This window comes from Periplaneta americana, chromosome 5 (genome assembly GCF_040183065.1).
Source record: "Periplaneta americana isolate PAMFEO1 chromosome 5, P.americana_PAMFEO1_priV1, whole genome shotgun sequence".
In the NCBI taxonomy this organism is placed as follows: domain Eukaryota; kingdom Metazoa; phylum Arthropoda; class Insecta; order Blattodea; family Blattidae; genus Periplaneta; species Periplaneta americana.
In genome coordinates, this window is record NC_091121.1 from 75,901,967 (window position 1) to 75,917,315 (window position 15,349).

Here is a 15,349-nt window from a genome sequence, read left to right on the forward strand (position 1 = left end):
GGGGCGTTTATTATTCTTTCCCTCCAACTTTAGCATCCTTAACGTTCCCCAATTCAACCCCACGCTTCAAGAGTCCCGCTCCACTGGCGGCCAGTGGTACGTCTTCCCGCGTGCGCTTGAACGTAACTGCTGGCGATCAGCTGAGCGCCAGCTGTTGGTATTTCAGTCTACTTTGGAGTGTGGCTGCTCAGCCAATCAGAACGAGTAGCGTTCAAAATACCCCGCTCTCCCCTCTCTGCCATAACTTTCCCCTACTCTTTCTCTGTTTCCATCTGAAGGTTGGCAAAAGTTTCAAAGACAGCTCCGTCGCCTTAAGACAGCAAGGAGAGGTTTTCTAGCTTGTGTTTTGCCAATGTTAATTATCTTATTGGGAAGGTTAATTGAAAGTTTATTGAATATAGCGTTGTGAATAAACTTTTTCTACATACCTAAGAAAAATGCTACAAACTAGGGCTATGAAATAATATAGTTTTAAGTAGTGAAAGTATTGTGATGTGTTTGGGCCCAACGACAACCGGAGCCTGTAAGTAGATTGATAATTTGTGATTTTATTGTATAACAAATTAACGTGTGCACGCATAAGTGCTATCTGATGTTCATGTGTTAGGAAAATACAGATTAAACGGAGTAATTGTACATATTTTAAGTAAATTCTAGTTTTGTGTAACTTCCATTCACTAAGTGTGAAAGTGTAAGGTTTTGGCGTTCGGTTCTTGATTAGACTGCATTTAATGAATAAGTGCCGTAAAAAAGTGATTGATAAAGGTGTGTAAATAGAGACAATGAAAAATTCAGATGAAATACGTAGACAGGGCCTGAGGGTCTACGATGCTTCATTTTCGCGCGCGATCCTCACATGGAGGGAACTATTTGGTATTGCATTTTAAGGTTAAAATATGCCTAATTTATTTTGTTTCTCTGTTGTATTACATGCTTGAAGTCTTAAATTACCTCTCTATGAACTTAAAAAGACAGTACTTATTTATTTTATTTGATAAATTTCACTTGGTAATAGAAGCCATTAACCATTGTTCAGGCATTCGGGCGGGATGGAAGTTGGTGTATGTGGCGGTTAATTGATAACTTGATGGTCATTGATGGTGATGTAAGTGATTGTAAATGGATTTATTATTATTTCAATTTTATTTACCGATCATCGTGTATGAAATCGGGTCTTAATTTTCCGCTGTAAAAGATATATATTTACCGGTAATCGAAAATTGCATTTCGTGCATGAATGGTATGCCAGAGGTCAAATTTCATAATGAATTACATTTTTTTTAGTAGTGTTGTGATTCTGTGCATCAGTATACTTGACTTACAGAAAGGGGGAAGTCAAAAAAGTTTTCAGTTTAATTAAAAATAGGGTATTATTTGTATTTTAACAAAAAATTGAGGACTTTTTAGGTGATGTATAGGCCTATCTACTTATGTATTTACTGTATATCTCAGCATTCCGTTAAGTAATTTTGGAATATAGTAATACAAGAAACTCATAAAATCTATTACAACTCTGGAAAAGTTGTAATTTTAAGTATAGTCTTATTAACTGTTACAGATAAACTGCGTTATTTTCGTACGTAGGTTCCTGTATTCACAAGCTATATTAGTATGGACAGCTTACTTGAGAGATGTCTGACTCATATTCAGAAGCAAAATGAAAATTGCATTTTGTTATAAACATTATGATGATTCGAAGTGCAAGGTGAAGAACATGCTTTTGTTATTTATTAAGTTCGCTTCCTTGCAAATTATTATTTGATCAATGGATTTGTGTTTGTCTGGACACTTTTTTTATTAGAAGTAGGTGTGTTTTATTAGGGCAACATTTTTGCAGTTTCATTTTGTTATGGAATTTTTTCCAATAGACTTCAACAGGTGCCAATGCTCCAGTCGGAATGAAGCACTTTCTATTATAGAACTTGCTACTGTTGTCCTGTTGTAATGGTTATTAAGAGCTGAATGCCCATAATTTTTTTATTGTTTTGTGTAGCCTACGTAAAACTTTTGTTTTCGTTCAGTACCAAGTCCACAACAACACTGACTTGAAAACTATGTAATTAACTTCATATAAGGAGCTTAACTCTGCTTGTATTAAACTACACCTAAATTACTGAACTGCACTCGTTGAATAAATACCATTTTCGATAAGCACTGTTGGTGAAGCTATATTTAGGCTATATACTTACATCTCGTATACGAACCTGGTAATTAGTATCACATATTCTAGCCTTTTTTGTATCAACGAAACTAGTATGTTAAATTAACTATGTTTTATGTTCACATATTTTGGAAATTGGTTTTTAACTCCACTCTTCTTTGCCTTTTCAGTCCGCTGTGTTACCATCTGCATATATAGTAGCGCTGTTATTGTTGTTTTGATAAAAACTGCTGGAGTTCTTGATAGAAAAAAGAACTTTACTTGAGTTGCTTTTGATGTAAACTTACATCCTAGCTCAAAGGCGAACTATTTAATTTCCCTTTCTGGGCATGTTTTGCCCCCATTCAGAAAAAAAATTGATTTCGAAGGAGACAATATTTGGGCTACATTCTGTATGTTTATGGCGGGAAACAACTTTTATTTGGCTGCAGGGGAGTTTCGGAGGTTCACTTCATTCATCCATCCAAGTTGATGTTATTGCGGCATTAAGATTCCGTGAAGAGAGTTACCTTCTTTTTTGACTTAACAAGTATCCACCTGGGAGGCGGTACATTTCTTGCAAATCCCAGGGTCATGCAGGGCCCTTGACATGACCCAACCTTATGAAAGATATCAAACAGATTTCTATAGTGTTTTAGATACAGTTTTTATGCAGAATAATTAACAATATCATATTGTTTGTTTTACAATGGTACCCTATTAGAACTAAATTGTGAAATTTTGCTTTCTAGCATACCAATATGACCATACCCCAAAACCCTCTTTACGAATAATCATTTTAATCTCAAAACTTTGTTGAACACTGGGTTCTAGACCTTCAGTAAATGATAGAGATAAGAGTTGGAATATATCTCCATGGTACATTAAATACAGGTATTATAATGCAAGGAATGGATTATATCAGCATGGAGGCTTGCAAGATTTTCTCCAAGGAAGAGTAAATTCTCACATTTTCAGTAAATTTATTATTATATAGGTGATTAAAATAAATTCACTTTGTTTACAAAATGGCGTCCTCTTTTATATTTAAACCGTTTGTCATTGATTGACGAAATCTAGATCTTGAAACCTCTGTAACCTTAATATGAAATAATTATTCAATATTTTGCACTCAACTACCTTATCCATTAGGAAATAAACTGCAGCAGTCTCTTCTTAAATCCAAATTTATCTACAATTTTTTGACAGAATTCATGACAAGCTTTTGTATTGTTGGTGGGGTTTCTGTGTCCACTCAGCATGCTACGAGCATCTAGCTGCTCTTTGGTAGATCACAACCAAATCTTTACTGTTCTTAAGGTAGTGAAAGAATGTAATCTTTGCGAAAAAGAGCAGAGAAGGTCACTGGGAAGGTCAAGAGACCTCCCCTGAATCCTATATGCGGCCGCCCATTTGTCCAAAAGTAGACAAGTAGCAATTTCTTATATTTTTCAGGCAATTTTATTGGCTGTTTTTGTTGAGAAATTATTTTTAACTAGAACTACAAATTGATTGCCCTTGTGGAAGCTGCACTTGATAACATCACGAATAAGATGTTGCTCTGCAAACCAGAAGATCATTGATTCTGTTTCCTATGGAGCCAGGAAATTGAAATACAGTGAAATCCTCAACAAGAAGTTGGATGGCAACTTCTTCACATATCCTCGGAACAAACGAAAGTTAATAAAATTGATTATTCATATGACTGTCATGTTATTATTTTGTAATATCTTCTTAATTGAAGTAAGAGATTGTTGTTTGGTCAACTGTCTAAAGATAGGTCTGAACCTCATAAGTGATACCAGGGAGGACCACTTATGCGGCAACTAGGCCAGGAGATAGTGGGGTAGGGTGGCCAGTTCCTTTCCCCCTCCATTGTATACATCGCCGATTAGTTACATATTACACTAATCAGACTTCAGATGCATACAAACAATTGTTCTTCCTCTGACACATCGTCAAATGAGATGTACTGCCTGATAATAGAGATGTACAGTAGTGGCAAAAAAACCGGACTGACCCTTGTAGCTGATTTCAGAGCCTTGTTCACTCCAGAGCACGATAGACTGATAACTAAGACTTTCGTGGTTCGAATCCTGCCTGGGAAGGAAACTTTTTTTTTTTTGTCCCTTATTCAGATTTATTCCCAATACTTTTCGATTGCTGGTAAAGTTCATGTTCTGGTAGTAATAAGTTAATTAAGTAGTAAAATATCGCTGCAATCGAAAAGTATTGGGAATAAATTTGAATAAGGGACAAAAAAAAAAGTTTCCTTCCCAGGCAGGATTCGAACCACGAAAGTCTTAGTTACCAGTCTATCGTGCTCTGGAGTGAAGAAGACTCTGAAATCAGCTACAAGGATCGGTCTGGTTTTTTTTTGCCACTACTGTACATATTAGCCAGAACCTCAATCAAAGGATAAATAAGAGAGAATTCTCGTTAATAATAGGTTACCGGTATATGTATTTATTGAAGACAATATCCTTATCCCATAATAACTTTCAACATATCAAATGCAGTTGTGGATAGGATCCCATGTAGATGTAGATACCACTGTGATTGGAGATGTAATTGCAAATTAAATGTGTGATTGCAGGTAACATGTGAATTGTGATAGAAGAAAATATGACTTAAAAATAATAAAAACACCTGGAAGTTGTATTACTCTATTGGTATCGTTGCTAAACATGGCAGAATAATAGTTTAAACCTCGGAGGTTTCAGAGCACAAATACTGAGAACTATACTACATCATGATCAGAAATTTATAACAGTTTAATATTATCGCTAGGGAAAATTTTAGAACACGGATTGCACCTACCAAATTATGTCTTAAAATACTAAAAGGAGCAGATTTGTCTGCGTTTGTCGAATGCGCAACATTATATTTACGAAAAGGCACTTTTCAGTGCCAATAATTTATTTTGTGTGCACAAGGTTGGAATTTTGAAGTAAGAGGGAAAGGGTGCAATCCATGTTCAGTTTGGTTTAATTTCTTGAAGTATGCAGTGCTGTATCAATGTCTTCGAGGTTTGGACTTAGACGAAACCATCATCCATGGTTACCATTGTTACAATCACATAAAACCACAATTAGCCATCATTATCAGCATAATAAAATATTAGTTCAGCATAACATTTGGGTTGCATTAAAAAGTGCCAGTTATTCAATCAATCTTAAATTAAATAAAATTAGTTTCCTTCCACTGTCACAGCTGTAATTATTACAATCTTCACAGCCGCCATTACTATCACGCCACAGACATTATCACCAAGCCATAGCCTTCATTAACACAACTGCCATGGACATCAACACTGCCACACCCGTCACAACCACCATCACTGTCACATCCACAACTATGAACACACCTCTCACAACCACCACCACATCCATCGCAACCATCACCAGTGTCATTACTTCCACCACCACTAAATTCTTCTTTCACCACTGCCATTACTTCCTCTAATACCACAGCCATTACTTTCCCTACTATCACAGCCATTACTTCCTCTACTACCACAGCCATTACTTCCTCTACTACCACAGTCATTACTTTCACTATCAATTATTACTTCCTCCACTATCATCTATCATCAGCCATTACTTCCTCCACTATCATCAGCCATTACTTTCTCCAATATCATCAACCATTATTCCTCCACTATCATCAGCCATTACTTCCTCCACTACCATAAGCTTTTACTTTCTCCACTACCATCAGCCATTACTTTCTCCATTACCATAAGCCATTACTTTCTCCACTACCATAAGCCATTACTTCCTTCACTACCATAAGCCATTACTTTCTTCACTACCATAAGCCATTACTTTCTTCACTACCATAAGCCATTACTTCCTTCACTACCATAAGCCATTTCTTATTCCCTCCACTACCATCAGCCATTACTTCTTCCACTACCAACAGCCATTATTCCCTTCACTACCATCAGCCATTACTTCCACTACCATCAACCATTATTCCCTCCATTACTATTAGCCATTACTTCGTCCACTACCATCAGCTATTACTTTTTCCACTACCACTGCAGCTGTTACTTCCTCCACTACTGCAGCCATTACTTCCACCACCATTGCAGTTGTTACTTCCTCCATTACTGCAGCCATTACTTCCACCACCATTGCAGTTGTTACTTCCTCCACTACTGCAGCCATTACTTCCACCACCACTGCAGCCATTACTTCCTCCACTATCACAGTCATTACTTCATCACAGCCTTTACTTTACCACCACCACTACAACCATTACTACCTTACTACCACAGCCATGACTTCCACCAAGACCACAGCTATGACTTCCTCCACCAACACCAAAGCCATAACTTCACCACTACAGCAATTACGTATTTCACTACCACCACAGCCATTATATATATTTCACTACCACTACAGCCATTACTTATTTCACTACCACCACAGACATTACTTCACCATCAACCATTACTTCTTTTGTGTCCACACCTGTGGAGTAACTGTCAGCACGTCTGGCCGCGAAACCAGGTGGCCCGGGTTCGAATCCTGGTCGGGGCAAGTTACCTGGTTGAGGTTTTTTCCGGGGTTTTCCCTCAACCCAATACAAGCAAATGGTGGGTAACTTTCGGTGCTGGACCCCGGACTCATTTCACCGGCATTATCACCTTCATATTATTCAGGCGCTAAATAACCTAGATGTTGATACAGCGTCGTAAGATAACTCAATAACTCTTCTTTTGTCGCTGCCATTTCACCACCCCAGCCATTACTTGCTTCACCACCCCAGCCATTACTTGCTTCACCACCGCAGCCATTACTTGCTTCACCACCGCAGCCATTAATTGGTTCATCACTGCAGCCATTACTTGCTTCACCACCATAACCACTACTAGCTTCACCACCGCTGCCACTATTTGCTTCACCACCGCAGCCATTACTTGCTTCACCACCCCAGCCATTACTTGCTTCACCAATGCAGCCATTACTTGCTTCACCACCGCAGCCATTACTTGTTTCACCACCGCAGCCATTACTTGCTTCACCACCGCAGGCATTACTTGCTTCACCACCGCAGCCATTACTTGCTTCACCACCGCAGCCATTAATTGGTTCATCACTGCAGCCATTACTTGCTTCACCACCGCTGCCACTATTTGCTTCACTACTGCAGTCATTACTTACTACACCTCCACCACTGCAGCCATTACTTATTCCAACACCACAGTCTTCCAGTCTTCACTTGTTCCACCATCACAGTCATTACTTCCTAAACTACCACCACAGCCGTTACTTCCTAAACTACCCCATATCCATTACTTCCTCCACAACCACTCCTTTCTGCACTAACACCACAACCATTGTTTCCTGCATTACCGCCACTCCCATTACTTCCTTGCACTACCACCATTGTCATTACTTTCTTGCACTAGCACCACTGTCGTTACTTCACTACCACCACTGTCGTTACTTCCTTCACTACCACCACTGTCGTTACTTCCTTCACTACCACCACTGTCATTACTTCCTGCACTACTACCACAGTCGTTACTTCAACTACCACCACAGCTATTAATTCAACCACCACAGCAGACATTACTTCGCACCACAAATGCAGTCATTACTCCCTCACCACCACAGCCATTACTTCTACATCTGCCACAGCCATCACTTGCTCTGCCAAACCAACAGACATCACTTGCTCTGCCACACCAACAGCCATCACTTGCTCTGCCACACCAACAGCCATCACTTGCTCTGCCACACCAACAGCCATCACTTGCTCTGCCACACCAACAGCCATCACTTGCTCTGCCACACCAACAGCCATCACTTGCTCTGCCACACCAACAGCCATCACTTGCTCTGCCACACCAACAGCCATCACTTGCTCTGCCACACCAACAGCCATCACTTGCTCTGCCACACCAACAGCCATCACTTGCTCTGCCACACCAACAGCCATCACTTGCTCTGCCACACCAACAGCCATCACTTGCTCTGCCACACCAACAGCCATCACTTGCTCTGCCACACCAACAGCCATCACTTGCTCTGCCACACCAACAGCCATCACTTGCTCTGCCACACCAACAGCCATCACTTGCTCTGCCACACCAACAGCCATCACTTGCTCTGCCACACCAACAGCCATCACTTGCTCTGCCACACCAACAGCCATCACTTGCTCCACCACCTCAGCAGCCATCACTTGCTCCACCACCTCAGCAGCCATCACTTGCTCCACCACCTCAGCAGCCATCACTTGCTCCACCACCTCAGCAGCCATCACTTGCTCCACCACCTCAGCAGCCATCACTTGCTCCACCACCTCCGCATCAATTAGTTGCTTCATCACCAATACCACCCCCTTAGCCATTATTGTCTCCAACTCAGTCTCGACTTCCTCCTATGCCGTCATTACTTCTTCCAAAGCAGCCATTACACTCTTCATCATCACAGTTGCAACACATTTCTCAACCACAACCGGTCATTGCTTTCGCCACCAGCGCAGCCATTGCTTTCGCCACCAGCACAGCCATTGCTTTTACAACCAGTGCAGCCAACACCAAGACCACTGCAGCCACTACTTTCTCCACGACCACCACAGTCGTTACTTTTTCACACCACCTTCATAGTCACTACTTCCGCACATCCTCGCCATCATAGTCTTTACTTATACTACTAGCACCGTAGCCTTTACTTCCTCACACCATTGCCATGAAAGTTTTTACTTTCTGACATCCCACCACCACCACCACCACCACTACCATAACCACCATAGTCTTTACTTCCTCACCACCACCACCATCACCATAGACTTTGCTTCCTCACACGACAATCACTAACATAGATAATCTTTTCTTCCTCACACCACCACCACCACTGTAGCCTTTATTTACTCACACAACTGCCACAATAGTCTTTATTTCCTCACACTATCGGTACCACTACCATCACCATAGTATTTTTCTCACACCTGAACCACTAACACAATAGTCTTTAGTACCTGACACCACCACTACAGCCAGAGTCTTTAATTCCTCACACTACCACTACAGCCAGAGTCTTTAATTCCTCACACTACCACCACCATTATAGTCTTTCCTTCCTCACACCATCACCACCACCACCACCACCACTATAGTCTTAGCTTACTCACACCACCACCACTATAGTCTTAGCTTACTCACACCACCACCACTAGTCTTAGCTTACTCACACCACCACCACTATAGTCTTAGCTTACTCACATCACCACCACTATAGTCTTAGCTTACTCACACCACCACCACTATAGTCTTAGCTTACTCACACCACCACCACTATAGTCTTAGCTTACTCACACCACCACCACTATAGTCTTAGCTTACTCACACCACCACCACCACTATAGTCTTAGCTTACTCACACCACCACCACCACTGTAGTCTTAGCTTACTCACACCACCACCACCACTATAGTCTTAGCTTATTCACACCACCACCACTATAGTCTTAGCTTACTCACACCACCACCACCACCACTATAGTCTTAGCTTACTCACACCGCCACCACTATAGTCTTAGCTTACTCACGCCAACACCACTATAGTCTTAGCTTACTCACACCACCACCACCACCACTATAGTCTTAGCTTACTCCACCACCACTATAGTCTTAGCTTACTCACACCACCACAATAGTCTTAGCTTATTCACACCACCACCACTATAGTCTTAGCTTACTCACACCACCACCACAATAGTCTTAGCTTACTCACACCACCACCACAATAGTCTTAGCTTACTCACACCACCACCACTATAGTCTTAGCTTACTCACACCACCACCACCACCACCACCACCACCACCACCACCACCACCACCACCACCACTATAGTCTTAGCTTACTCCACCACCACTATAGTCTTAGCTTACTCACACCACCACAATAGTCTTAGCTTATTCACACCACCACCACTATAGTCTTAGCTTACTCACACCACCACCACAATAGTCTTAGCTTACTCACCACCACCACCACTATAGTCTTAGCTTACCCATACCACACCACTATAGTCTTAGCTTACTCATACCACCACCACCACCACCACTATAGTCTTAGCTTACTCACACCACCACCACTATAGTCTTAGCTTACTCATACCACCACCACCACTATAGTCTTAGCTTACTCATACCACCACCACTATAGTCTTAGCTTACTCATACCACCACCACTATAGTCTTAGCTTACTCATACCACCACCACTATAGTCTTAGCTTACTCATACCACCACCACTATAGTCTTAGCTTACTCATACCACCACCACTATAGTCTTAGCTTACTCATAACACCACCACTATAGTCTTAGCTTACTCATACCACCACCACTATAGTCTTAGCTTACTCATACCACCACCACTATAGTCTTAGCTTACTCATACCACCACCACTATAGTCTTAGCTTACTCATACCACCACCACTATAGTCTTAGCTTACTCATACCACCACCACTATAGTCTTAGCTTACTCATAACACCACCACTATAGTCTTAGCTTACTCATAACACCACCACTATAGTCTTAGCTTACTCATACCACCACCACTATAGTCTTAGCTTACTCATACCACCACCACTATAGTCTTAGCTTACTCATACCACCACCACTATAGTCTTAGCTTACTCATAACACCACCACTATAGTCTTAGCTTACTCATACCACCACCACTATAGTCTTAGCTTACTCATACCACCACCACCACAATAGTCTTAGCTTACTCACACCACCACCACTATAGTCTTAGCTTACTCACACCACCACCACCACAGTCTTCACTTCCTACAGTACCATATATCTATATATATAGTCTCCACTTCCTTATACTACCAAACTCTTCATCACACTACCGCCACAACCATAGTCTTTACTTTCTCACACTACCACAATCATAGTACTCTTTACTTCACACCACCATCTCCAGCATAGTCTTTACTTCCTCAAATCATCACTGCCATGGCCTTTATTTCCTCACACCACCTCCACTAAAATCTTTACTTCTTCACATCACCTCCATCAGTCTTTACTTCCTCACATTATCTCCACCATAGTTTTACTTCACAACAACAACACCACCACCACACCTTAGTCTTTATTTCTTTACACCACCATCACAAACACCATAGTCTCTAATTTCTCACATCACCACCATAGCTTTTACTTCTTCATATCACCACCACCATAGTCATTTCTTTCCACCACAACCACCATAGTCTTTACTTTCTCATATCACCAACACCATAGTCTATTCTTTATATCATAACCACCACCACCATAGTCTTTACTTCCTATCACCACACCATAGTCTTTACTTCCTCACATCATCACCACCATAGTCTTTACTTCCTATCACGACCACCACCATCACCATAGCCCTCACTTTCTCACATACTACCATCACCAGTCTTTACTTCCTCGTATACTACTACCACCACTGCCATTGTCTTGGCTTCCTCACATGACCACCATAGTCTTTAGTATAATATTAAAATGGATTTAAGGAAGGTGGGATATGATGGTAGGGACTGGATTAATGTTGCTCAGGATGGGGACAGATGGCGGACTTATGTGAGGGTGGAATGAACCTCTGGGTTCTCTAAAAGCCATTTGTATGTAAGTTAGTGATGACAGACCAAGAATAGAATCAATACCAGAGTGCGGTTTTGGATGAGCAACACCCTAAGACATGAACCTGAACTATGCTGGTGGCTGTGGTGGTAGTGGTGTTGATGATTGGTAGCAGTGATGCTGGTGATTACCACCACCACACTCATTGTCAATGTTAGTATTTGGGGTTGGTCGCATTTTGGTACATTTCAATACCAAGTCATATGCATGTATTTTTTTAACATCCTTTTTTATTACGAGTTAATTTATTCAGAGTTCTATATACGTACAGTATGTATGTTGCCCTATGCCCGGTATTCCTGGTCAATTTCTGTAGAAACATTGCCTTGCTGAATGGTGAATATTATTACTAAATACCTTGTTCCCATATAACAGTAACTTACCGTATTCAGTTGTAATGCACAGCTTCGTTTTCTGGGACCTAAGTTAATGTTGCTATAATTTGCCAAGTGTTTGTCTTCAGCATGGACTTTGACTTGGATCGTTTGTAGGTTCATTTGGTCAGGGGGTGACTCAGCCTGAGTATATATACAGGTCTGTTGGAAGGCCTTAACAGTTCATTTCTTAGAGAACTCACGAACGTGACGAAGTGCTGTTGTGTTAGTTGTTAGTGTATTAGGTAGTTTTGATGGGTGTAATTTCGAAGATTCTTAGTTGTTTGTGTTGTAAAAGAAATGTAAGTTAAAACTTGAGAAGTCTGAGCGATTTTTATTTAACTATTTATAGAATGAACATTATTTGGAGTGACGGAAAGATTTGACAACATTTGGAAGATTGATTCTACCTTTGTGTTCACGTGAACGGAAAAAGAAGAGTATCCTGCTCTTCGTAGTCATTCTGTCTTAAGTTCACTTAGCTATTTGTAAAGGCTCCAGAAAGAAAAGTACGTTTCTTTCCTCTGTGTTTACCTGAAGACGAAGGTGGAACTAACCTTTGAAATGTTGTTAAATCATTTCATCGCCAACAATGGAGAAAGTCGAAAGTACACCTCTTCTGTATAATCCACCATTGCTTTCTTCATAATTTTGAGTGAAATGATTATTGCAATATATTTATCATGGACAGTTACATTTATTAGTTAGAGTTTACCTAACTAAAATAACATTGCTGTATGTACATGTGATAAGGCAGATACCAGTAGCAGTTTCCCCAGTGAACGGTGAAGAAATAACCACTACTTCATATTATAGTGAGAAAATGTTATACAGTTGTATCAGTAAGAATTCTTATAGTGTTGTAATAATTCTAATTTACATAGAAAAGTGGGAAAACTGTTGGCTTAAACAGATTACACCACAGTATTTTAAATAGGAGTACACATCATGACCTTACCGGTACTTAAGTTGTAGAGTAGTTTAATTACCATTACACAGATGTAGTGCTTGGACATGGAATATAAATAAGATACAATAATTAAATTATATAATATACTAATTGATAAATTGTAGTTACAAATAAAATAGAATAGGTACAAATGAATGTTTAAATAGGAGATTGCAAGCTAAGTGAAATTAATAGCTATATAGCATTTGCAATTTAGGTAGGAAAGAAAAGTGTCCAGTACAGTATTTTTTGTTTTTGTTACTTTTTCACATTAATAATTCTGTGTTTTTAAGAACTCCACTTTGTTAAATTAAAATGCGTGGTGTATACAGGGTTGTTTCCAATCTCTGATAACAAATTTGAATGACATCATGTGTGTCAGGAGTCACACGACAGCTGAACTGTGTCGCGAGGTGACAGACCAGTAGTGAGCGATCGCATAGTCAGAGTGCACGGCGATTCACAGCAGACAATCCCAAGAAAATTGAGCTTTTTTGGGAGGGGTACCGGTACATTATGACCCTTTCCGATGCCAAGTACAGTTAAGTGAAAATAAAAGAAGCCTGCAATAAACGAGGTTTCGTTATTTCCAAGAAAGGCATGTTCTGTGTACTTAATAAGATTGGTAAAGCTCGAATAAAATTAATTTGTATCATCTTGTGGGGTTCAGCGACTTGTGAGGGGGGGTGGATTTGCTTGCTTTTTGCACTCTGGAATTAATCCCATCCGAGCTTTGCCGGTCATATTAGGTACACACAAGATGTCTTTCTTGGAAATAACGAAACCACGTTTTTTGCAGGCTCTTATGATTTTCGTGTAACTATACTTGACATTGGAAAGGGTTTTTATGTACCCCTCCCAAAAAGGCTCGATTTTCTTGGGCATTGCTACTGTGATACACCGTTCACTCTGATTATGAAATCACTCACTACTGGTCTTTAACCTCTCGCCGCAATTCAGCTGTCGGTGTGATTCCTGACGCACATGACATCATTCAAATTCGTTATCAGAGACCGGAAACAACTCTGTAAAGACAGAAATTAAAAGAAATTAGAAACCTGGTGCTGGCATGATGTTACCTAACACGGGAGTTATTGTGTTAGTCCTTCCTGAAGTTCAGTTTAGTTCTGGTAAATGAATATTATTTGCATATGTGAACGCCAATCATGGTGTTTTGTTTTTCGTCTATGTGCTTCATGTTGAAATATGTTTAAAATAGCAAATCATAGGCTAAGGAAAATTAACATTAACGGTACACAACATATGTGAAATAAATAGCAAATTGCAAGCAAACTAAAATTAACAATACAAGTGAATTTGTAAAATAAACCACAAATAGACTAACTAAATTTGACAACTACAGTACAAATGAATGTTCAAAATACTCGTATATGGCAAATTACAAGCCAACTGAAATTAACAACAATTGAGAGAAATTTGTAGTGGCTATTCACAGAACTAGTAAAAGAGCAAAATCCTACAGTAAATAAGTGTTAGAGCAAACAAATGGAGGCATATGGCAGAGTACTTTATCTGAGGACTTTCTATTTACTTATTTGGTTACTGTACATTAGTATTGAATGACAGCGTTGACCTCTGGTCATATGAGAGCCTTTACTCCGAAGCAACACATTTGACATTGAGTGAGCTTCATTAATCATCTGTTGATCTGTATTCCAGTACCTGTCGTGAAATTCTGTTAAAGTGATATTCTGATTACACGATGTTCCTGGTTTTTCTAAGTCTGAATTTCATTTACAATATTGCAAGTTTATAATTATTTGTCACGAATGTTTTCATTCCTCTGATTGTCTAATCTTGTGATTCCAAATACTCTCAAAAAGCTAATTTGCACTGCTTCTAATTTTTTGTGTCCCAGTTTTAATTTTGTTAATGCTAAAGTTTTTGCTCCCCAAATGTCAGTTTAATTATGGAATATTACATACAACCTGGTAAAAAATTATAGTTAAAATTTTTCTCATTTGGCTGTTTTGAGCTGTGAGTGTTCCAGATACGATCTCAAAGACAATATTCTTTATGTACTGTTTTTACATGTGAAATAGGATTCCTACTTCAATTTCTATTTTAAAGGAGCCTCACAGTTACTGGATAGCATTGTTCGTTATCTATAGAGAAGAATCTTTCTCACTCCTCACAATGTCATTTATATACATTGAAAGTTTCTCAAATTCAGTTTGGGTTCATATCCATTTCATTTATTA

General features: G+C 39.7%; 1 protein-coding gene across 1 annotated transcript in view; it reads left to right on the forward strand.

The window, feature by feature from the left end:
- The first annotated feature begins 282 nt into the window (after positions 1–282).
- Positions 283–15,349, forward strand: part of CycE (cyclin E) — a 41,581-nt gene continuing 26,514 nt past the window's right edge. Inside the window, exon 1 of the mRNA XM_069826029.1 lies at positions 283–523. The gene's annotated coding sequence lies outside the window, so the exon portion shown is untranslated. The remainder of the gene's footprint in view (positions 524–15,349) is intronic.